This window comes from Urocitellus parryii, unplaced genomic scaffold, assembly GCF_045843805.1.
Source record: "Urocitellus parryii isolate mUroPar1 unplaced genomic scaffold, mUroPar1.hap1 Scaffold_216, whole genome shotgun sequence".
In the NCBI taxonomy this organism is placed as follows: Eukaryota; Metazoa; Chordata; class Mammalia; order Rodentia; family Sciuridae; genus Urocitellus; species Urocitellus parryii.
Genome location: NW_027552348.1, coordinates 144,517 through 169,526, shown reverse-complemented (window position 1 = coordinate 169,526; position 25,010 = coordinate 144,517). Strand labels below are relative to the sequence as shown.

The following is a 25,010-nucleotide window of genomic DNA, read 5'->3' as shown; positions in this document are numbered from 1 at the left end:
ATATTAGAATTTGATTTCCCATGCCTCCTACATTCTGGATTTACTTCTTCTGGATATTTTCTTCTGACCTATCTTAAAAGTGCTAGGATTTATTTTACTTCCCAAATCTGCTGCTAAAATCATTCATTGAGTTTAGGATTTTAAAAAGTTCAGGGTTTAAAATATTATTTTAGTTGTAGAGGGACATAATATTTTATTTTATTTTTTATAGGATTTTTTAAGAGAGAAAGAGAGAATTTTAATATTTATTTTTTAGTTTTTGGTGGACACAACATCTTTGTTTGTATGTGGTACTGAGGATTGAACCCGGGCTGCACGCATGCCAGGCGAGCGCACTACCGCTTGAGCCACATCCCCAGCCCAACACAATATTTTATTTATTTTATGTGGTGTTGAGGACTGATCCCAATGCCCCACACATGTGGGGCACGTGCTTCACCACTGAGCCACAACCCCAGTCCTATTTCAGTACTACAGCTCAAACCCAGGACATTGAGCCATGTGCTCTACTATTGAGCTACCTCCCCAGACTCCTTGCTCTTTCTCATAAGGGACTAGTGTCTTACTGCTTTCCAAGCTATCTTTAATCTCATCATTCTGCCTCTGCCTCTTGAGTATCTTCTACTGTAGGTAGGTCACCACACCCAACCTTTTCTTGGTTTTATAGTTTCTAATCCTTTGACAAAATTCATAATCTTTTTTTTTCCTCTTTTGTGGTGGTGGGTTTGAACTCAGAGTCTTGTGCATGCAAGGCAGCATTCTACCAACTAAGCTATATTCCCAGCCCTGAAATTCATAATCTTGACTTTACTTTTTTGACTGTATAAAGCACAGTGATTTTAAAACATGTGCAGATAACCCCATTAGGTGGTTTTCTTTTCTGTGGGATTTTTTCTCACAGAATTTTGTCTTATGGAGTGCCTGGTCAGTTTTGATTGGCTAACATTGTTGTGATAATTATAGATGAAATTTGAGGACTAAGATGAAGTTATCTTCTTATAGAAAAGTGTTGAGGTTACTTGAGTAAGATTGTCACTTTAAACTTAGTCAGCAATTAAGATAATTCAAAAATGACTTGTCTTTTCAATGTTTCAGTATTATTCCTTTTGGATTTTTTGCCTGTTCATCACTTAAGTGTGCAGTATTTTCTAATCTAAACTCAAAGGCTAGGGCTTTTATTAAGGGTCCCTTTATTTGTAGCCCCAAACACTTCTTTTTTTCTTCTAAGCCCAAGAATTGGATGAAGGCTTAGTTCAGACTCATTATATCTTTGTGTTATGTTCAATATGTGGGTAAACCTAGGAGAAAAGTACCTTAAAGTGCCAACCTTACTTGTAATTCTGAGATTCCTTTTTCTAATGGATCTTGGCCACATCCATATATCTCCACTGCCTTTTTAGCTTGGATCCCTTCAAACACAATTTTATATTCTTATAAAGATATTTTGATTTTTCTTAGTGCTCCTCAGACTAACTCTTTGATAATTGGAAACAAAATTCTCTCTGTCCTTCAAGATTTAGTTTTCTCCATATTCCTTCTTAAGCCAGTGGGGAAAATTATTATATTCCTTTAGGCATCATTTATACCTGAAACAGTGAACTCTTTTATTCTTTAGCATCTTACAAGGTAACTAGTATATTATAGCCACTCATAAAATACTTGCTGAAGAATTAAATGAGAAGCTATATAAGAATATATAATCCCCTTTTTCTATTTGGTATCAATAATCCTTTTTTACTATAGTTCTTCTGATTTATGGAAAATTAAGTTTCAAGTTAATTATCTTTTGAATTGGAACTATGGCTAAAGAGGGTAGTACAAGGATAGCAGAAAATAGTATTTTTTAAATCATTAAATGTGTCTACCTTTGTCTCAGTAGATGAACATCTTGAGTTTCATGATCAGAGTTAAAACTTGTCAGTAGATAATACTCTGATTGTAGGTCAGTTTGGCTTCTTTTTCTGGTTGACAGGCATTATCAAAACTCAGATTGGTCTTTTTGCTTAATTACAATTCTTTTGAAATAGATATCTAAAGTGTGAAAAATGTTCTGTGGTAAATTGCATAGCTAAAAGACATATTCTAGAAGATTTTTTCTTTGACTGACTATATCTTTATTATGGTACCAGTCTTGGATTGAGAAGAGTTCCCCCATGACAAAGATATACTTAATGTCCTACCCATGGCAGAAACGAGAAAAGAATTATCCCCTGCTTTATCCTAATATGTTTAATTATGTTAGGTTGATCAGTCCTGATCTTCCACATTGAAGTAACGTGAGTTTTTATTATCTTACACACAGGAGACTTGCCCTTGGGGCACATGTTGTTTTCACATTTATTTTATTTACTGGTAAGTAGAGAATTAAGAGGAGAAGTTAGAAAATGTAAGTGATTTGCCAGAGTTTGATTTACGAAATTGCAGGTTTGAATTTCTATTTTATGTGCCTAAGCATTTTATAGAATTGTGGGAAGTGATATTCACAAAGAAAAACTTTTGATTTGATAACTGGCTTTATTTTAGGAAACTGAGCCAAGAAGAATACGAGAGACTAGAAAAAGAGCAGCAGCTGTCAGCTGCAGATGAAAAGGTGGTTTCCGCTGTACAGGAAGTTAAAAATTACAAGTGAGTTCAGTTTCTAAAGGAGGGTGTCAGTGTCTAATGAACTAGTGTTAGCTTTCTTTTTAATCTTTTTTTACATTGTGTAGATAGAAGAAAATAGCTTGGAAGTATAAATAACGAGAGGATATGAATACATTCAATTCACACAGGAGAAAAAATAAATTTCAACTTAACAAATGAAAAATGTTAACAAAGATTTACTTATACCTAATGGGCAAGACCGTAGGGAACTTGGTCAATGCAAACAGTTCTGGGGGTTTTGTATGTTGTAGTAATTCTTTAAGAAATCAGTTTGCTGTGTGATGTATCAAGACCCACAAAAGTGTGGCATTTGATAGACCTTGGAAATCTTCTATGGATATAATTTGAAAAAAACAAAAAAAGTTTTAAGGAGGAAGATATTTCTAGCAGAATTACTTGAGAACACACTCATGAACAGTTAAGGAAACTATAATTTATCATTCAGAATCTCTAGCAATTAAATGATAAAGAAGTTATTAGTATTAGGTTTTTATTTAATTTATTTATTTATTTATTTATTTATTTATTTATTTTTGGTGCTTTACTACTAAGCTACATCCTTAGACCTTTTTTTTACTTTGAGCCAGGGTCTCAGTTGCATAGGTTCCCACGTAATTGCTGAGACTGACCTCGAACTTGTGATCCTCCTGCCTCAGCTTCCCAATCATTGGGATTACTGGCATGTGGCATTGCACCTGGCCTGTAGTATTAGTTTTGATCACACTGGATTCATATAACCATAGAAATGTTTTTCTTATGTATGATAACGTCTTTAAAAGTATAGCTGATGGAATAAAGGGAAAATTGTCAGAATGTTTCAAATGTTATTCAATTGTTGTAATTCTTAGGCGGAGAATTGAAGAGATGGAAAAAGAACTACAGAAAACTGAGCGCTCATTTAAAAACCAGGTAGTAATTAATACTGTCCTGTAGTTGCAGAATTCTTTGATATCTAATACAGACAATTATAGGCTATTATAATGAGTCCCTAAAAACATATTTTTTTAATGTGTTGTCTTTTTCAGATTGCTATGCATGAGAAGAAAGCTCATGATAATTGGGTAAGATTTTTTCCCCCTTTTCTTTATTTTGTGCATAGCCTACCGCAACTGAATTTGAATATTTTCTCTTTAATAGCTCAAAGCTCGTTCTGCAGAAAGAGCTATAGCTGAAGAGAAAAGGGAAGCTGCTGATTTGAGACAGAAGTATGTGATTTTGGTATCTTACTATATGTTTTATAGTGTTTTAAGGTTATCCTAGATATTATCTATGAAGGAATAGATTGCTGTTTCATAATTCAGCCCATTCTTTCTCAATATTCAAGACTATTGGAAATGACCCAAAAGATGGCAGTGCGGCAAGATGAACCCGTGATTGTAAAACCTATGCCGGGAAGACCAAATTTACAAAATCCTCCTCGGAGAGGTAGGGGGCACTTTGTAAAAGGAGCTATTTTATTTCTTGGTGCATAATGTATGTAAATTACTTTTTATTTCTGTGTGTAATGGTTATGAAATAATCTGAATGATTTGCTAAAGCGGGAGGTGAGGGTTGGTGTCAGGGAGAAGGCTGCCTTAAAGTAGTAGCACGGCATTGTTGTCTTTAGGTCCACTGAGCCATAATGGCTCTTTTGGTCCATCCCCCTTGAGTGGTGGTGAATGTTCCCCTCCACTGACAGCAGAGCCAGCTGGGAGACCTCCTTCTGCTACTCTTAATCGAAAAGATATGCCTAGAAACGGATTTGGTTAGCATTCACATGTTGCTTCAAGGTTTTGGTTTTTTTTTTCCCTTTTGAATATTTTAATGAAAACATATAATTTGGGCCTGTACAATATATAGAAGATAATTTCTTACTTTATCTTAGTGAATGTTTTCTGTAAAATCTGTTCTAGAATAGAAAACATTTTTTTTTTCCTGGAGGTCTCTGTATTGTTTTTTTCTTTTAAATTTTACTCTGTGAAGTGTAAACCTTTATCTTTAAATTAAATCTCTATGGTGTTCCTTTCCCAAATATTATAAAAGTAGCCTTAAACTTTATGTAGCATACTTTATTTCCTACATGAAAATACTGAGTCTTATTTCCAATTCTAAATAGGACTGTAGTCTTGGTAAGATTGGAAGTCAGGTTATACAGACTAAAGAAAAGCCAGCCTACACATACTTCAAGTCTATAGCTTAAAGTTTAGGACCAATACTTATTAATCTGCTGTTCTATCAACCCAAGGCAGTTCTTTATTTTACTTAAGTCTCTTCATAAATTGTGATTTACGTATTGGGCAGCCCATTTTTTTTAAAAAAATATTTTTAATTGTAGATGGACATGATATCTTTATTTATTTTTTAAATGTGTGCTGAGAATCAAACCCAGTGCCTCACACATGCTAGGCAAACACTCTACAACTGAGGTATGACCCCAACCTCTGGGCAACCCATTTTTCATTTTGCTTTCTAGGTATTGTTGAATCCTGACCTGTCCACCAGTGGTTTATTTCTTCTGAAAAATACATACAAGGGCTCTGATCTTTCTTTCCCAAGGGTCAATGGATGGACCTTTACCTCGTACTGGTCTTCTGAGGCATCTGGGAAACCTGTTGCCTCTGGTAAAGGGACCAAGTAATTTCAAAGAATCTGTAATTGTGGATGGATGATTTTTATTCTTTTCATGTTAGAATAAGTCTGAATCCATTCTTTGATCTCTAACAGACCCAGGATGTGTTCCACCTCACATGAACAGCAGCTCCAGAAGTTCTTCTCCAGCTAAGGTTACGAATGAGGGCAAGGTAAGTTCTGTAGTTACTGTGAATCATGTGGTCATGCAGGAACATGTAGCTTTCCTACAGTACTTGCTCTTTGCTTTATCCTTCTTTGTGTTCTATTTGTACAATCCCATTTGTTTTTTAAAAAGCAAACTGTTCCCCAAGAACCTGAGACCCCCTCAGTCTCCACCATTACTTCTTTGACTGAGCATCCAGTTGGATGCTTAGAGGTTGAGAACTGAATTGGGTTTTATTCTGTGCATTTCTGGGAAGGATATTCAGAGCATGACACTGATCTTGTTTGCTGTAAACTGCATGCAATATTGAGCTTACTTTTCTCCTTAACTTGGGAATGTTGCTTAAGTGTGTACAACTGTAATGAACTACAGAATGTGAAAAGTTATCACTCTAACTTTATATGGTGTTTTGTGTTGAATGTTCTAAGGCAAAGTAAATTCATTATAAATTATATAATTCATATATTTTTTTTATTTTTTTGGAAGAATGTTATTTAAGAATTCCTCCATTTGTGCAAACCCTATTTTGAGTGATTTGAATTAGATTGGTATCAGATTTTCTGAAATTGAAATACTGTTTCAATGAAACAATGATCATCTAAAATGACCTCTTGAGCCAGTCCCAAGAAATGGTCTCATTTGTTCACATAAGTGTATTCTCTTGTAACTGTGTTGCTATTATATCTGGTAGGTCTTCTGCAGCTCTATAACAAAATAAATTTTAATTGTTTAGTTTCAAACCCACTACTCATAGGAAATGATAAATCAATATCTCAAATGGTGTACAGTAAATGAATGTAAATATTAAAGCTTTGTCTTCCTAATTTGTGTATATAGCACTGTGATGGAAAATACTTCTCAAGTTCCAGTGTATATATATTCCAGGAATATACATCTCTAGAGAAATCTAAGGGCACCTTAGATAAGACCCCAAATCCCTTTGTAGTAGAAGATTTAAAAGAGAGAAAAGACCCATTGTTAGAGAGGAGTAGAGGTGGGAAAAGCATGGCTTGGAGGCAAACCTGGGATTGAGTTCCTTTAATATGCAGTGTGGCCTTCAACAAATTATGATATTCCATTTGCTTTTGTTCCCTCTTATTTAAAATAAGACAGTCTACTTAAAGATCTCAGAGGTTGAATAATATATGAAAGACTTACTGAAGATACTCTGAATAGTAGCTATTATTACATGGGTAGAGAATGGATTTTTCATTTTATTCTGTTCATTCTTAATATGGAAGTAATGAGCTATTGTGATGAAAGGGAAGTGATGGGGAGGGGGGGGACTCCCTTTGAAATAGATTGTAGTGAATACAGCATGACATACTGGTCAGAAATCACCTCTGTTAATAACCTCTGCCAGTCCTCTTGCCTTTCCCTTTCCTGTGCAGATATAATCAGTAACAAACTGCTCCCTCTTGTGGCATCCTTCCAACTTCTGTAAGCTGTCGGTGGGAATACACAGGAGGGGTGGGTAGTTTTGTTGCACTGATGGTGTTCTCTGGACAGGTGCCTGTTTTGGGTTTTAGCTTTTATCGGTGTTGGTACTTTGTCTTAATACATAGGAATTTTAAAACTTTTAACTGCTTTCAAATCTTAAATTGCAGGTTCATATGGCTATGAAAGGGCCCCCTCCTTTCTCAGGGGTACCCTTCATGGGACCCCCGATGGGACGGCCTCCACCACCTCCCATTTGGTATGGACCGCCACGTCAGCTTGGTGGGCCTTTTGGGCCTCGGCCAATTCCTCCACCGTTTGGTATGATGATCTGAACAGTAGTGATTGACTTATAAATCACATTCATCTTTCATTTCTATTGCTTGCTAAAACAGTTGGTTGCTATCTCAGGTCTTAACAATGGAAGGATAAAGCTGAGTACATTTTAACTTTTCCTCCAGTTTTCTGGGACATATGGGACACTACATAATCTTATACTGAGATAGGCAATAGCTATCTCTCATAGACAAGGATAAGGGGCTATATACAGAAAAGCCAGAAATATTACTTCTGCAGATGTTTGTTGAAAATCTGTTGATATGCACTGCAATAGATGGAAAGGTGGATGAGACACATGCCATAACTTAAAATTTTGTCACAGATATGAAAATCCTATAACATAAAGTTTGTAATCACCCATAATGGAAGCATAAGCAGTAGGTTATAGAATATAGAAAAGTCAAACCCTCCTTACCTTGAGAAAAGTCAGAGGGAAGTGTTAAAGAGGAGGATTTAACAGTGACCTAATAAATATTGCTGATTTAATTAGGTGGCTTTGGAAGGCCTTTTTCAGGAGGGCATGCACCTTGATTCTGATGGCATGTGTAAAGTCCATGCTGAAATACTTCATGAATTTTTAATGGATACAGTAATTATAGTGGAATTTCCTTTTATCAATATTTCTTTGATGTAGTGAAGTTCTTATTTCATGATCTATCATCTTGTCATGGTAATATAGTACTTCCAAATATAAATGGAGCTCTTGTGAGATAGAAATAATTCTGCAATTATATAGTAGGGAAAGAAAAAAGACAAGCCTGGAGCTAGGTAGAGCCATGTTTAAATCCTTAATATGTTGCTTCATGGCTGGTTGGTCAAAGGCTATAACTAAACTTGTTCCATCTCAGTTTGCCTCATCTGGCAAGTCAGGATGTTCACCAGTTGATGTTCTAGGCTTGGGAGAAATTAAAGACTATATTAACATACTTGAAATCACCCTAGTTCAGAAATTTCTGGGTATTTACATAACTTCCTTTTTATTTTCCAGGTCCTGGTATGTGTCCACCAATAGGCTTCAGAGAATATGCACCAGGTGTTCCACCTGGAAAATGGGATTTGCCTTTTGACCCTCGTGATTTTTTTCCAGGACCCGCACCAGCACCATTTAGACCTTTAGGCTCATTTGGCCCAAGAGAGTACTTCATTCCTGGTGCCCCATTACCACCTCCAACTCATGGTCCCCAAGACTATGGGCCACCACCTGCTGCAAAAGACTTAATGCCTTCAGGCTTTAAAGATGAACCTCCACCTACACCTAATTCTCAGATTAGTGAGGGCTGTTCACAGGCCTTAAAACAGGGCCCATAAAATTAACCTTTGACACTTAGTCAGAAAATGGACTATAAACTATTCATCAAGTTAAAGGATTATTGGCTTCAAAATATAAAAGTTTATTTTAAATGGTTTATGTTTTTAGAATGAAGCTGCCTTGGTGCAGTATACATTTTGAGCCAAAATATTTTCCCCCTAAATATCCCCCACTTAAGCTAGAGTATCCTTCCAATTTTAAAATGTGCAATAAGGAATACATTTGTTTTAGTTAATGTAGCATATACAATTGCTAAATGATTTAGAGTGTCATAATTATGGACATTTCCTGTGGAAATGCTTTAAGAACATGTATTTCCATTATCCTATTTTTAGTGTATTCCAGTTGATAACAGAGAAATGGTGTTTTATAAGCTTGATTTTTTTTTCTCTTTCAATATCTGGTCGCAGAGACTGCTACACTAAAAATTTTTACTCAAAGATCATAAACTTCATTTTCCTTCTTGCTGAAGTTCTTTGTTGTAATAGTTCATAAAAAATGTTTATTAATATTTCCCAAGTGTCTGTTGATTCATTGGATCGTCATGAGACTTTGTGCCATTGGGGAAGCATGTCAACTCACTCTCAGAACTGAAGATGGTGACTTGTCAGCATATTCCCTGTTGCTCACTGTTAAGGAGGCTGGACCTTGGTCAACTGTGGACTTCTACAAAGGATTTCTTTTACTTGTGAGAAGTCTTGTGGCTCTATTTTTGTAGCACATTCATGTACTTTTTTCTAACCACTGTCCATGTGAGAATGGTTTTCTGAGAATGAGTTTACATTGGTAGCAAGAGTTGTTTGACCTGAAGTTCTACTGCTTTTGCCATTATTGCATTATAACAGTAAAATATAAGGTGGTATGTTGTGTCTATAAAAAATTAGGAAATTTCTTTTTAAAAATGTACACAACACACTCTTCTCTTTCCCATACCTTGCCACTGATTTTCAAGGAATATGATAAAAAAAATTAGAAAAGTATAATCCTCTAAGAATGAATGAAACTCTAAGGCTTATAATGTCTTTAATCAGCAACTATGGGCTGAATTAAATTCTTTTTTTTGATAGATACTCAAATATATTTTATTTAAAAATCAATTAAAGCAAGTCCTGAATCTGTAACTACTGTCTTTAAAACAATGTTTCTAAGAACTAGCTCTCCAGAACTGTAATTTTAATTACGGCAATTTTAACAGTACATTTTAAAGAGGTTTAAGATTTAAATAAAATTATAAAAGCCTGGTACTTTTGCTTACTGCTAGACCAGATTCTTCCATTCTTTTAAATTCTAGAAAGTAATAGGATTGTTGAAACCTAGAACATAACATATCATTGTTCTTTTTATGTCCCCTAAGTATTCTCAAAATAGGGGCAAAAGCTTCAGTGTGAAACAAAATCTCTGTGAAACAAAATCTCTAAACTACTGAAGATAACTCAGAATCAAAAAGAATTTGAGTCCTTTAGGAAGAATTCAATCTACATAACCTCCATTTAATAGTAGAAGCAGCAGCTGTGTGTAAGAGGAAAACCATATAATAGCTTATGCCATTTTTAACCATGTAAAATAAAATTTAAGTCACAAACACATTTTGAATGTATCTTTCAACCTCTACAGGACACAAGGCAATGCTGAAGTTACTATAACTCCTAATTTTAAAATAGCATTTAAATAAAGGTGATGTCAGCTAGGAAGATAGATTTTCAAGGAAAGGCAGATTTATTATTTTATTCAAAGCAACAGTAGTTTTCCCTCTAAAGCCTTTTTTGTATTTATTCTATTAGTAAGTTATAATGTGTTCTATGTAGTTTATCTGAGCAGTTCTGAACCCACCCATAGTTGCCTCTCCTTACATCCATCTGATTGTACCACTTCTGTAGCAAAGCCCAAGGTAGCTGCCCACGTACAGGTTGTGTAGAGAATACTGTCCCTTGATTCAATTATACTTTTGTATCAAAAGTTTTAGAAGTCCTCTCCAGCAAATTGTGTTTGAATTTAGTTACTAAAATCATTTCATTTGTGAAGCAGTAGTGTTTCAACCTGAAAGTATTACTGCTATAGTTGTAATTATTGTCCAGTGACTCATCCCCTCCCACACTAGAAAGTAAATTTAAACAACTAATTTGTGAGATACAGATTGCTTTGTGTTAATTGCTTCAAGATAAAATCACCTTTTTTTGGGGGGGAGGTTTGGTCATTCATATCTTAATTAAAGCTAAGCTGATGACAATGTTCAATTTAAGTTTGTTTAATGCTGATGAAACAGACATTCATACAAAGCATCCTTTTTTTCCATATAATCCCATTCTTTGGTGGCAGCTGGGGTTGTGGCTCAGTGGTAGAGTACTTGCCTAGCACAGGCAAGGCCCTGGGTTTAATCCTCAGCGCCACATAAATAAATAGAGGTTAAAAAAGCATTCTTATGTGAAGGATGCTAAATGTTTCTTCATATAAATTATCACTTTGAGGGGCTGGGGTTGCATGTGAGGCACTGGGTTTGATCCTCAGCACCACATATAAATATAAAGGTACTGTGTCCATTTACAACCAAAAAAAAAAGGTTTTTTTTAAATTATCACTTTGATATACATGTTTTATAGTATGAGAAAACAGAAAGAACAATGTATCAGTTTTGCTACATTTTAATAGTAGATTGTAAGGGAGCAACATCAAACATCAGTAACATCAAACAAAAAGGTACTGAGTATTCCACAGGGTACAGAGTGCTGCCAAGCACCTTGGAAAGTTTACATGACATGGAGAACATGAGGCCCTTCTCTTGAGAAGTTTAGAGTCTGGAAATTTTGACTACTCAGAGTTTCAGTTGAGTGAACATTTTATTAAGGCAAATTCTTCATTTCCTAGAACTACTGTAGACTGAACTACTTTTGTACTTGTGAAATTAACCCAATCCAGATGAAAGAAAAGACTAAATTTGGTTGATAATTCTTTCAGGCTCATATAGTTTTGTTAACATTCATCTAGTAAACAAAACTGACCTAACAGACAACTGAAAAATTAAAGACTAGATCTCTTGAAGTGCAAGGGCTAAAATAACTGTTATTCGTTTTAAAAAGCAAACGGATGGTATCATTAGGTTTTACACTAGTTTAAAAATAGGCCAAGTATTGCATTCCCTTCATGCATTGTTCATTTAAAATAGTGAATATTAAAATACGTGGGTTCTACATGTAACCCACAAAAAAGCTCCTCACAAATCTTTATGTTCTGTGTATCAAATATCCACCTTGTGTACTATGAAAGTTTTATTTATGTCTCATCAAGTTAAAAGTAATGTAAATAGTGAAATTATAATAGGCTAATGACCTGCATATTTTCATATGAATGTCAATATATCTAAATAGGAAATAAATGGCAGTCATATCTACCTATATTTAAAAAATAGAATATCTTTCCAGATTTTGCATACTCATCACTTTATAAAGACAAGGTATGCAGGTTTTAAGGTTTCACAATCAGTTGTCAGAAAAACAGCAGTTGTTCCTGCAGTATCTCATTAGCATCTCACTCAATTATTTTTAGATGACATGATTTAGAAGACGTAAACCACCCAAAAATTTGTAATTATTCTGAGAGAGATGGTTTTAATGTTAACCCTAGAATCATTAATGTTAACCCTAGAAACAATAGCAATGTGATGTAGAACAACTAATCAACATGACTAAAAATGTGCTCACTTTCAGAAAAACAATCTGGTCATCTGGAAAAAAATCACAGCTACAATCTGGGGAACACTCCCATATAAGATATTGATCTGATTAAGGCACACTATTTCTAAGTAGAACTATCAGATGAGGGTGAATTTAGGCCAGCTCTAAGGAACAGCCTATAAGACAGATCATAACTGATCCAATCTCCCTTCAAAGCAATCTGGTACTATCCTACCCACTTCAATTCAAAAGTTTGAAGTTAATTCAAATCAAAATATTATCAAAATGACCATACTACCAAAAGCACTATATAGATTTAATGCAATTCCAATCAGAATCTCAATGGCATTCCTCATAGAAATAGAAAAAGCAATCATGAAATTCATCTGGAAAAATAAGAGACCAAGAATAGCTAAAGAAATCCTTAGCAGGAAGAGTGAAGTAGGTGGTATCGCTATATGAGACCTTAAACTATACTACAGAGCAACAGTAACAAAAACAGCATGGTATTGTCACTAAAACAGACTGGTAGACCAATGGTACAAAATAGAGGACACAGAGACTAACCCACAAAATTACAATTATCTTATTTTAGACAAAGGTGCCAAAAACATGCACTGGAGTAAAGATAGCATTTTCAACAAATGGTGCTGGGAAAACTGGAAATCTATATGCAACAAAATGAAATTAAACTCATAACTCTCACCATGCACAAAACTTAACTCAAAATGGATCAAGGACCTAGGAATTAAGCCAGAGACTCTGCATCTAACAGAAGAAAAAAGTAGGCCCTAATCTTCATCATGTGTGTTAGGCCCCAACTTACTTAATAAGACTCCTATGGCACAAGAATTTAAACCAGGAAGCAATTAATGGGATGGATTCAAACTAAAAAGTTTTTTCTCAGCAAAAGAAACAATCCGTGAGGTGAACAGGGAGCCTACATCCTGGGAGAAAATCTTTACCCCTCACACATCAGATAGAGCACTACTCTCTAGGGTTTATAAAGAACTCAAAAAGCTAAGCCCTGACAAAAAACAAGTAACCCAATCAAAAAATGGGTCAAGGACTTGAACAAACACTTCTCAGAAGAGGATATACAATCAATCAACAAATATATGAAAAAATTTTCAACATCTCTAGCAATCAGAGAAATGTAAATCAAAACTAAGATACAACTATAGTCAGAATGGCAGCTATTATGAAGACAAACAACAATAAGTGTTGGCAAGGATGTGGGGAAAAAGGCACACTCATACATTGCTGGTGGGACTGCAAATTGGTGCAGCCAATCTGGAAAGCAGTATGGAGATTCTTTGGTAATCTGGGAATGGAACCACCATTTGACTGAGCTATTCCTCTCCTTGGACTATACCCAAAGGACTTAAAAACAACATACTACAGGGACACAGCCACATCAATGTTTATAGCAGCACAATTCACAATAGCTAAACTGGAGCCAACCTACATGCCCTTCAGTGGATGAATGGATTTTAAAAAATGTGATATATTACACTCAATGAACTTTTTTAAAAGAGAATAAAATCATGGCATTTACAGGTAAATGGATGGAGTTGGAGAAGATAATGCTAAGTGAAGTTAGCCAATCCCCAAAAAACAAATGCCAAATGTTTTCTCTGATATAAGGAGGCTGACTCATAATAGGGTAAGGAGGAGGAACATGGGATGAATAGTTGGATTCTAGATAGGGAAGAGGGGAGTGAGGGAAAGGGAGGAGGCAGGGGATTAGCCTCCTAATGAATGTGGAATGAATGTGATTGATGGACATCATTATCCAAAGTACATGTCTGAAGACACAAATTGGGTGTCAACCTACTTTATATACAAACAGAGATATGAAAAATTGTGGTATATATGTGTAATAAGAATTGTAATGCAAAAAAACAAGTACATGTATAACGTGAATTGGCATGAACATACTTTATACAAAGATATAAAAAATTGTGCTCTATATGTGTAATAAAAATTGTAATAGACTCCATTGTCGTGTATTTAAAAAAAATAAAATCAGTAAAAGAAAAAGAAGGGAATGGGGAGTGGGTAGGGAAAAACTGTGGAATAAACCCAAACTAACTTTCCAATGCACATATGTGAATATACTATAATGAAACTCATCATTTTGAATATCTATAAGATACTAATTTTAAAAAATGTAAATAGATCAGTAAAGTGGATGAAAGGGAACAGTGGGAGGGAGGATGGGGAGGGTGAAGGGACTGAATTGGAGCAAATTATATTCCATGCATTTATAATTAGTCCAAATAAATCTAATGTCAAGAATACCTATTATGAACAAATGAAAAAAAAGAATAATGACTTCACTGTTTTTATAAAATGCATTCTCATAAACAATTCAATTGAGAGAAATGAAAAAAGTAAAAGAGAATGTACAATTTAACATCTCACCAACCATAACAATTATTAAGTCACTCTTCCATCTTTTTCCCTAATTTCAAGATTGTTCCAGTTTCCTTTTCCTTTTGATATTCTTTTATTTCTTTCAACAAAGGTTTATTTTCTACATAAAATTCTTATATTTCTTTTGTTGAATTTATAATAAGGTCCTTGATATTATTTAATACTACTATAAATATTATAATAGTTCATTTTCTAAGCAACTATTACTTGTTTGAGATAGAATTGATTTGTCTGTACAAATTTTATATCCAGGAACTGCATTATCTTATTAATGAGTTATGAATAGGTTTTTTTGCATATTCTCTATATATTCATAAATATGCAAATAAAGAACATCCCCCCTTTTATATTTCATTTTTCTTGTCCTAGTGCAGTAGCTAGGGCTTCCAAAACAATGCTGATGAAAAGAAGTAATAGACACTCTTGTTTTGTTCAAATTCATCATTAAATGATTTTGGGCTGTAAATGTCATGTAGCCATGTTTTATCAAGTTAAGAATGTTTTTCTGTCCTTTGCCAAGAATTGTTTAAAATCAAGGCTGTATTTCAAACTTAACTGAAAACTTTTTCTGCATTGTTGACAACATTATGAAATCTTTCCCCTTAATCTGCTAATGTGAACTATCTTGATAAATTCTGCTAATAATATATTTTGAAAAATCACTCATTAGTTCATGGAGATTTTCTGAATTATTTTCTACAGTATCCTATTTATCATAGTTTATTCAGTCAATCTTCATATGGCAATTACATTATTTCTAACTTTTTATCATTATAAAAAACACCTCAACAGAGAATCTGGTGTATATGCAAGTGTTTCCCCCTCTTTTTCCTGTATTTTATGGGTGCATCTTCAGAGTAAATTCTCAGGAATGGGATTGCTAAGGAAAAATAAAAATATGTACTTATATGTTAGAGAATGCTCAATTCCCCTCCAAAGAAACTGCACCATTTTTCTATTCCCACCAGTGATTAATAAGTACCTATTTCTCCTAAGACTCACCAACAGTAGCTTTAATTTATGTTTTTTATTAAAAATAAAGTTTAGTATCTTTTTATATGTTTAACGGGTATTTTTAAATGTGTGTGTGTGTATGTGTGTGTGTGTGTGTGTGTGTGTGTGTGTGCACGAGTGCGCACTCGCTCATGTTGTCTGTTCCTCTCATGTATTCTGCTTTGGTTATTACAATTAAATTTTTTCTTTATATATTAAGAATGTTGGGGGGCTGGGGATGTGGCTCAAGCGGTAGCGCGCTCGCCTAGCGTGCGTGCGGCCCAGGTTCGATCCTCAGCACCACATACAAAACGAAGATGTTGTGTCCGCCGAAAACTAAGAAAAATAAATAAATAAATGCTAAAATTCTCTCTCTCTCTGTCTCTCTCTCTCACTCTCTCTTTAAAAAAAAAAAAAAAAAAAAAAAGAATGTTGGGTTGGGATGTAGCTCAGTGGCAAAGTGTCTGCCTTGCATTTGCAAAATCCTGGATTCGGCCTCCAGTTCCCAAAAAGACAAAAAAAGAACCCACCCCACCCCACCCTAAGAAACCCCCAAGAATGTTACCTCTTTTATGTCTTACCTCTTTACTACTTTTTTTGACAGTCAAAAGATGATTGCTTTACAACTTTCAAAGTCTTTTTGATGTTAAGATTATTTTTTCTAAGTTGATATTAAACTTGTTACTTTGGGGTAAGTCAATTTTATAACCTATCATCATCTAGATCTTTCAGTTGAAATGGTAGGGCTGATGCTACATTCCTTACCAACAATCTTTTTGCCTGAGACTACACAGTAAGGTTTAATGTAATCATTATGCTTCAAATAATTTAATATGGAGGCAGTGATTTCAAGTCTGAATTTCTTTTTTAATTCAAGGTAGAATGTCAAACCTTGTGCTTCATGATGAAGGAAGCTGACTGTAATTAAGATCATAGATTACATAGAAAGGTGCCTAGGTGTTTCAGAATGGTCTATGATGTGCTCTCTCTCTGCATGGTCAACTCCTATATACTCAGTGAGTCCTAAATCTGTCTAGATTTACTGAACTCCCTCAGTCCTTCTTTTTGCCAACCTATGACATTGGTACACATCTCTAATCATAATCATGTGCTTTTGGCTCTGTCTTGCTGACTACACAATAAGCATCCTGAAAGGTGTGGGAACTGTTCCTTTTGTAGTATGCACAAGGATTAAACAGATCTTTGTTGAAGAAATATTTTATTGAATGAATGACTGAATTTCCAGTTCTAGAGGTTATCATTGTCTAGTAAAAAAAAAAATGGCTAGAAAATCTATATCAATGAGTGAAGAAATAATAAACATAAAAGAAGATCAAATACTAAAATAATACCATACCATCAATAGCTCCCAGGTTAGATGAAAAAGGGTGCATGTTTCTGCATCAAAGATAAAACCATGATAGTTGTAAATTGAGCCAATGCATTAAAAGGAAGATTTCTAAGTGAAGAATTAACATATCCAATTACATAGTGTAATATGAGAACAAGTCAACTACATTCATAAAATTCAAAGACTAACAAGGATAAGAAAGAAATCCCTACACACAATCCAGTGTAACCTGTGCTATTCCAGCTAGATCATCTGCTCTCAGATCTAGAGCAAAGATCAGAAGAAATGTTCTTCCACATGGAATTGCTATGTAAATAAGAAATAGCTAACACTTGTGAGTATTTGTGATGTGCCACATACTATCCTAATCCTCTCATCTAATCCTCACAACAATAGTTTAGTTCTATTTTTCAGAGGTGAAAATTGAGACATAGAAAAACAAATTATCCATAATCACACAGCAGTTTGGCTACAGAGTCCATGCTTTTAACCATCATGTTCCATTTTAACATCTTTATTTTAATTGTCCCTAAAGCCTTAAAAGGAACTGCAGCAGAACCTCCCCATCTCAAGCTTCTGCAAAGTTCTTTTTGCCATGTAACATAACAGTCACAGGTTCCCAGGATTAGAATATAGACATTTTTGTGAGGCCACTATTTATGCCTCATACTTTTAAATATGGAAAACTCTAAATGGCTACTGCTGTCCAAACCAAGTTTTCAATAACATCCCAGGGATGTTATTGAGCTGTCACTAAGAACTCCAAGTAAGGGAGTGATTAAAAAAGAGTAACATTTGAACTTTGTACACTGGGCAATGCACATTCACAGGAATGGACAGAGACTGAGTAGCCCAGATAGCAATATGATAGGTCTTTAACACTCATATAGCAGTGAGCAGCAGGACTGTGTTCATTTGGTTAATTCCACTTTCAGTTTTTACTGCAAGACAAAGGAAGCCATTGGTAGCTGGTGAGCCCCAAGTTGTACTGAACACAGAAAGCACGTCTTTTTCTGACTTATCTGCCCCAACCACCTCTTATGCACCAACCAGAGCAGGCATGCTCTCACTGGTGTCAAAAAGAGTTGGAAGGAATTACTCAATTCAGTGTGATTTTTCTGCGAGAGTAAGATTCTAAGCCTAAACCTAAAGACAACTCTGATAAAGTAATGACAATGAATTAGAAGGTTTGGAACCATTTCACCACACTACTGTAATAGGGGACACCAAAAAGTCCATCTTGTTGATGGAAACTGTTTATTAACAGGTGGTACTTGGGTAAAAACTCAAGTTGCTCTATTTCATTGTGCTTCATCTGTGGAAAACAATTTATGAAGGTAGCTATGGATCCCCCAAATGGCTGTTTGTTAAACATAGACAAGTTCGCTCAAGAATGTTTTAAAAACTGTGTAAAAGCGTCTGACCTAGCCAAGAATGTTACAGCCACTGCCACTGTGGAGAGGAAAGGGAATTGTGCAAGTAAGGCCTCTGCCTCTGCTGGGCACCCCACAGCACTGACACAGACCAAGAAATGAAGCACCACTCTACCTGCAACAGGTACAGAAAAACAATGGGAGAGCATCTGAAGCCCCCCACCCCCCGCCCATCGCCCACAACTTCTTTGTTACAAGAGGATGCTGAGAAAAAATGAAGGTCTGAGTATCAAGTAGGATGGCCTCACATTCAATAGTCTCTGTGTAGCCATAGAGATCATGGAGAATCAGACAATGAAAGGACCACCAGCCTGAGAATGAGTCTGGAGTGACATGGATATGAAGGTCAGTGGGATCCTTAAGACCCTGTCCTCACATGCAGAAGAGGAAGTCATTCTTTTCTTTCAACTTTTTATTTTTGCTTTTTAAAATTGCTATTGTTTATATCTCATATCATACCATAAGGACAATTTCTAGTCCAAAATTGGAAATGGCATGACAGTCTTTGTTCCAAAATAGTACATTATTGTCTAGGTCAGAACATTAAAAGAGGAAAATTACCAAAGATTATATTTTTTCAAAACACTGATTTGAATTTATTTGCTTTTTACATGATATCGTACAAATGTTTGTCACAGGCATTTACTTCAATAAGAGGTGAGTCAGTCTTCATTTTGCCTTGGTGCTTGGTGAATTAAATGTCATGAATAAGGAGTACAAAATTTGTTGTCCATACTTTTAGGACAGAGATGAACCTAATATCTAAAATGTAAACTCAGCATTATCATATGTGTGTGATTATATATTTATGTCTTCTTTGTTTTAGATTTATCATACTTGCAATTAAATTCAGATGGTTGATACTACCAATTCAAAGTCTGTCACACACATTTTTTAAGTGCACATTTCTTTGTAATTTTAAAATCCAATAAAAAGGATATATATAAAATAATATTTTCTATTATTTTGGGATAATTTTAACATAATTTAAAATAATGGTATTGTCAAATCATTATTTGGTCATAACATTTTGTAGATGGCACAAAACATGAAATGGGTCTTAAAAATCTAGCAAGAGAAAAATTTTGCAATTTGCACTGCACATCTGCAATTTGTACACACATACAAATTGTGTGAAAATATGAAAACACATGCACAATTTCTTTTGGTTGGTAACTGATTAGTAGTTGAGAAACTGGTCCAACCTTTCAAGATAAAGAGTAAAATCATAAGAAGTTTGTTCAATTTGAAATTATATTAAAAGTTTGATAAAAATCTTAGGGTTCATTAGCATTCAAATAATAATATTTCTAGGTCTGTTAAAAATTATACCTGATTAAAGTTGCTTGTATATAAGTTATATGAATATATTCTTGTTTTTATTTTCTTTATTGACTGGTACTAGAAATATGTATTTTTCTATGTTCAGAAATATGTGTTTTGGATAATGGCTGAATTCTTAAGTGTCACCATCATATCTGGAAAAAAATAATAAATACTCTCACAAAACCTAAGATGAATCAGTGGGTATATGCTTCATACGCAGTTGCCATTTAGCATGCAAGGAAGAGTTACTACAGGTGTTGGGTTAAAAATTTGAGTGGCCAGAGGACTTTCAAGAAAAAGCAGGCCAGATGTTGCTTAGAGCCTTGATGAAGAGCCTACTCAATAGACATTTCCTATGAACCAATATCTGCAAAGCTCTGGAGAAAACCTTTTGACTTCAAGTGACAAGATTCATGGATTAAAAAAAAAAAAAAACTGAGCCAGACATAGTGGTGCATGCCTGTAATCCCAGGAACTTGGCAAGTTAAGGCAGAAGAGGCCAGCCTGGGCAACTTAGCAAAACTCTGTTTCAAAATAAAAAAAAAAATAAGTCAAAGAGCTGGGGATGTAGCTAGGTGGTAGAGCACCCCCGAATTCAATCCCCAGTACTACAAACAAACAAGAAACAAATTATAAAAAAGAAATCTTAAAATGTTTCCAAAACTGCTTGAGAGTAATAGAATATTAGCAAGCCTTAAAACTATTGAAAAACAGCTAGGAGAACTACCAGATAACATTGAATGGTATTTTCCTTTCCTTTCAATATAAGTACATGACTGGGGCTGGGGATGTGGCTCAAGTGGTAGCGCGCTCGCCTGGCATGCGTGTGGCCCGGGTTCGATCCTCAGCACCACATACAAACAAAGATGTTGTGTCCGCCAAAAACTAAAAAATAAATATTAAAAAAAAAAAGAAACTGTTCCTTTAAAAAAAAAATAAGTACATGACTGGATGAGGGACTCTGGCTCTGACTGTTCGGCTCAGTCTGAGAATTTGAGACTTTGAGAGAAAGGAAGTGCACGGAGAGCCAGAGTCTAACTGCACACTTTGAGGGTATTTACTGCTTAACCCTAAATATATTCTAAAATTCTGTGAAATAAGGATGCCCTAATATTCATGGAACAGCAATGAATATTTTGTTGCAGTTTTCAACTTCCTATATGCATGGGTAAGAAAAAAACTGCACTTTAGCTGAAAATGAAATCCATATTTGCTTAACTCTCAAGTTCAACTCAGAATTGAATATTTATGCAGGAAAGAAACAAGTACAGGTTTGATATTAAAGAAGTAAGATTCACTCTTCATTTTGAGTTTCAAAAAAACATTTTTGGTACATATCTAAGACTATATAAAAGATGAATAACCAATACAAATCTAGAATAATGTTGAGATTGCTAGGCTTATGTTTAGGTCACTCAGAAATGTTTTTTTTTTAATTTTGTCTAAAATTATGTCATGGCTATTTCTGCATGTGGTACTAGGAAACGAATGTAGGGCTTCACACAGGTGAGGCAAGCACCCTACCACTGAGCTACATCCCTAGTTCTTTCTATTTTGAGACAATGTCTCTCTAAATTGCCCCCACTGGCCTCAAACTTGCAATCCTCCTGCCTCAATTTCTTAAGTAGCTAGGATTATAAGCATATAATCCTGGCCAGCTATTTTTTTTTAATTTGTATTACTTTGGTTTATCATTTAGAAGCTTTAATATTCAACATGATAAATAAGTTTTCAGGTAATAAATAATAGGTTATAAATTTATATCCTCTATTTAAATGAAATCTACTGAGATTACCTTAAGAAAATTAAACTACTATATGTACTTAAGCCAGTTAGTGTTTAAAGCAGTACACAAAAGTTACTGTTTGTCTTATGAGAATTGAAGGCTTTGAAAATGATATTAATGTCAAAGAAAGGTTTAACAATTTTTTATTCTTTTCAAGAAAGGTTGGATAAAAATCCATTTTTAATTTTAAATGGGAATAAACTACTCTTGGTCATACCATAGTCATATATTATACTTCATCTCATTAGCTTAACAGTAGTAGTGTTTAGCATGTGTGTTTGTCAAAACTCATAAAGCTGCACACTAAAAAAGATGCCTTTTATATATGCAAGGGACACCTTAATAAATATTTTTTTTCAAAAGATCATAATAAGCTAGATGCTATGGCACAAGCCTGGAATCCAGGTGACTTGGGAGGATGAGGCAGGAGGATCCCAAGTTTAAGACTAATCTCAGCAACTCAGTGAGGCCCTAAGCAACTAAGTGAAATCCTGTCTCAAAATAAAAAGTAAAAAGGGCTGAGGATGTGGCTCACTGGTAAAGTACCCCTGTGTTAAATCCTCAGTACCAAAAAAAAAAGTACAACAAACTTACAATTATATAAATTACATAAAATAAAGGTAATAAAAATGTTATAATTCTTAGAAGCACCCTTCCATGATAATATAGACACAACAGCCTTATCACGACTGAAATCTTGGATGTCCACAGTATAACAATTTTTTCCCATTCTACAATTAAGTTAAAGGTTAAATTGTCCTTCAATGACATTTTCAATTTTATAATGACATAGGCCCTGGAAAATATGATTACAAATCAAATATTGCCAATTGAACTATATGTACTCTTTCTTACTTTGAGGAAAATAATTCAGGGAATAGAAGGGTTTAGTGAGCTTTCTGTATCTCTGAAATAAAATACCAAAATGCTATATCAGAATACAAAAATCTAATTACTTTGGGATTAATCTTTCATAGCAAATAGACTTAATTTACAGAGTTTCTTTTCAACTCAGCAACCTGAAACCCATAAAGACCTTAATCTGTCCATTTCATGACTTACATCATCTGCTTCAAGGATCTTGTTTGCTACAGAAGTATAGCTAGTGAACAAATAATCAAACCAGAAATTTATAGAACTGGAATCTATTTCAAGTACAGCATGTGGTTTGAAAAGGAAATAAAAAATACAGAAAAATTTTAGCAAATTTATTTACCTCATCATCTCAGCAATCTTGAAATTTCCTACAAATATGACAAGTAAAATATAGCTCTTTCTTCATAAGGACAAGCAGATTGAAAATAATTACCTTGTATCAAAGAAACACTAACAATAACATATTATAGTGATTGTAATTTTTCCAGTAATCCTATGGTGTAGGACTGTTAGCACCATTTAGAAGTGATAATGAAAATACAGTAGCCACCACTACTCCAGCAAATGAAAAGTATCATGCCAAATGCTTTGTATGTGGTGCCTTAATTTTCATTGTAACCCTATGAATTAGGCATTGTCAACATCTCCTTTTATAAAGAATTACGTACAGTCACTTAACTACTGATTGGCAGATGATAGACTCAAAAGTGCAGGTATCTTGTTTGTCTAAGCCTATACTGTTTATATTTCAAACGTCTTCTACCAAAGAGTATTTAAATTACTGGAATATGACTTTAATTATGAAGTTTTCTGGATGATATGTATATTATATCTAATTATACCATAAAGCATAAAAAATGCATCACAATAGTACAGTGTTATATCCACACTTCCAAAAAATGAACTAGTTCATCAGAAGTAAAAACTGTGCACTGTATAAGAACAGAAGAAAGTATAGAAGTGGAAGAGGCAAAAAATTTACTCAGGGTGCTTGACCAGGGTATTTTACAACCTTGTCAAGATCTTCCACAAATAAAAAGGACTTGCTATGTATTCTTTATTTCCCCGTTAAGGGCAACTGTTTAGTATCCTTTCCTCCAGGTCCAGGTTTCACAATCATATATGATTATTTAAAGAACAGCTAGATATATAAAGAAAAAAATTAACATAGCAAACAGTTACTCTAGAAAGCCTACTTACAATGTTGGCCCATGGCTAGCATCTGGGAACCTGGATTTCAGCAGGATTCCTATCATGCCCTGTTAAGAAGATCACTGTGCCTAAACCATCCATGCAAACAATATGGTTTCTGCTGAACACTTGCTTTCTTCCTGGAGTCTGTAGTTTTGGTTCATGCTAACCCCAATAAGTGTCTTGTGCACTGAATCTCTACAGTGTTTCCCCAATAGACAATATTTTTCATTTCACAGGTGTGAAAGAATGTTGAGAGAATCAAGTACATATTTGACTCTGCTGGGAGAGGACTCTTAGAAGTTTGGTTTCCTCTGGAATTTGCCTGTGTGCCTTTACCCTTTGCTGATTTTGTTCTTGTGTTTTCTTGTTGTAATGACTCAGAATACAACTGTGAGTACAGCTATATGCTGAGTCCTGTGGTTCTTCCTAGCCAATCACTAAACACGGGATGTTTTGAGGATCCCTGACACAAATAGTAAGATACTTTCACAATAAACCGATAGCTACTGCTAACAGAATGGCCATGATAATTTGCTTAAGATTGGCAAAACTGGAGATGTTTTACCTGCCACTAACAAGTACAAAAGTAAGTTCCAAACACCTGACCTTTAATTATATAATGTACATTTTTTGTACCCACCAGGCACTCTAGCAGGAAAAGAATCAGGAGACCCTGCTCCAGCGCCACCTTCTTCTTCATCTTCTTCAAATTCCAAATGCTCTTCCTCACCAGGGGCTGAAATTCTCCTATATAAAAAAGGATAGAAAAAATAGTGAGCTACTCCACTTAATATACCAGCTAACCCTCAGAGCCACTAACTTCCCAGATAAGATGCTGATTATTAGGTTAATGTTGATATCAATGTCAATGTCAATCATCTCATTGCTACCAATGGTATCAGCCATATCACCAATACCAAATTTGATAGGGAAAAAATCCAGAAATATTTGAAAAACAGGCATAAAATAGATAATAAAATCAGAAGACAAAATATGGATGCTTATTTATTTACCTTAATGGGACAGGCCGAACATCAAATGGAAATTCTTTATTATATGTGAGAATATTCTTTAGGACTAGAATAAAGACATAGACCAACATTAGTCTTATATCTTAATCTTACATGTTATGTAAGACTTATATATTAGTTAGTCTTATATGTTATATCTTAAACTGATACTTTTAATCATATTTTATAGTGTATTAACCACACATTAATATATGTATTTTAAATTCCGAGCTTCACTATCATTTCAAGACTCTGCAATTGACTACTGAGTGTCATAGCAAAATAAAAATGTCCATTGTGGACTGCAGGTACTGTAAGATCTCCAAGGAAAGTCTCAGAGCCCTCATAGAAAATGAACCATAAAATAGTTCTCCAATGTACAAGTTCCTAGGTGATATGGGGTACCAGTGAAAGAGAATACCTCTTCTCCTGA

The 25,010-nt window shown here is 34.7% G+C and overlaps 1 pseudogene; it reads left to right on the top strand.

The window, feature by feature from the left end:
* LOC144251789 (transport and Golgi organization protein 1 homolog) overlaps positions 1–10,589 on the top strand; it is an 86,102-nt pseudogene extending 75,513 nt beyond the window's left edge.
* The last annotated feature ends 14,421 nt before the right edge of the window (positions 10,590–25,010 follow it).